Source organism: Orycteropus afer, unplaced genomic scaffold, assembly GCF_000298275.1.
Source record: "Orycteropus afer afer isolate SDZICR_OR568_19922 unplaced genomic scaffold, OryAfe1.0 scaffold00151, whole genome shotgun sequence".
Classification (NCBI taxonomy): Eukaryota; Metazoa; Chordata; class Mammalia; order Tubulidentata; family Orycteropodidae; genus Orycteropus; species Orycteropus afer.
This window is the reverse complement of record NW_006921738.1, coordinates 6,344,387-6,345,682: the sequence shown is the minus strand read 5'-3', so window position 1 is coordinate 6,345,682 and position 1,296 is coordinate 6,344,387. Positions and strand designations below refer to the sequence as shown.

At 44.4% G+C, this 1,296-nt stretch overlaps 1 non-coding gene across 1 annotated transcript; it reads left to right on the top strand.

The window, feature by feature from the left end:
* The first annotated feature begins 436 nt into the window (after positions 1 to 436).
* LOC122150487 lies at positions 437 to 543 on the top strand. Its single transcript, XR_006163695.1, has one exon. It is a non-coding gene; the product is annotated as a U6 spliceosomal RNA (small nuclear RNA).
* The last annotated feature ends 753 nt before the right edge of the window (positions 544 to 1,296 follow it).

Here is a 1,296-nt window from a genome sequence, read left to right as displayed (position 1 = left end):
CAACAATGTCATCTGGCACAGTCCACACTCCCACACCCTCTCTAGCGATGCCACTGGTCTTAAGGGCAGAAGGAAATTTCTGGATTAAGAGCTATGGACTTTCAGAGCCAGGACAGATTCATTTTGGCTGTAGAATCAGGAAAGGCCTCTCGCCAGTCATTCTTCTGTTTGGTCTCAGATCCAGTCTCCATCTTTCTGCTTTGCTTTATGCCATAAGGGGTAGACCCCTGCAAACTCTATTTCCCTGGCTTCCCTGCCAACTGGCTCTAGCTAGGTTCTGTTAATGGGAGGGCTTCGAGAAAGATTGTCGGGCTGGAAGAAGGGAGGAACAGGGTCTTTCTCCCTTCTCTCTGGCTCTCAATTTTCTCACCTGCCAAGTGGGATGGGGAGTAGTACCTACTTTACAGGTGATTTATGAGAATTAAATAAGATAAGGGTGTTCACTTAGGCAGCACATATTCTAAAATTGGAACAATACAGATAAGATTAACATGACCCCTACACAAAGATGACATACAAATTTGTGAAACATTCCATATTTTTCAACATGGTGTCACTGAGGAAGAGGAAGACATAGAGAGGTGGGTGGGAGGTATAGACAACAAAGATGAACTCTTTAGCACATACAGTACTGCACTGTCAGTGATGGCAAACATTGATATACTGGTGGATAGATGGATGGACAGGCTGAACAATTAGGTATAGCTACACAGGAGGGAGTGTGTCCACTCCCAATGGATAGGGTTGGCTGACAATGTTTTCACAAGTGTATTTGTATGTTCTGTAAGAATTTCCAAGTATACAGTAGAGCTGACAAGGGACAAAGTTGTAGTCACCTCTTGGCCACAGCCAGCTACCCAGAGGGAGCGAGTATTGGACCTGTGGACTCAGGACCATGATCACGGGGGACATCAAGCTCAATTAGCATAACACACTACACAAAATCATTGTTCCACATCCCACTTTGGCAAGTAATGACTGGGATCTTAAACCTTGCAAGCGGCCATCTAGATGCAACAATGAGTCTCTCCTCATCCAAAGCAAAGAAGAATGAAGAAAACCAAAGATGCATGGAAACAATTAGTCCAAGCGACTGGTACACCATGCGATCCTCAGCCTATATGACTATGAGACCAGAAGAACTAGATGGTGCCTGGCTACCACTGTCAACTACTCAGAGAGGGATCTATGTAGGAGATCCTGTATAAAGTGGGAGAACAATGTGGAACAAAACTCAAAATCATTTAAAAAAAAGAAAAAGGGACCAGGTTTACTGGTCTAATAGAGCCTGGTGGA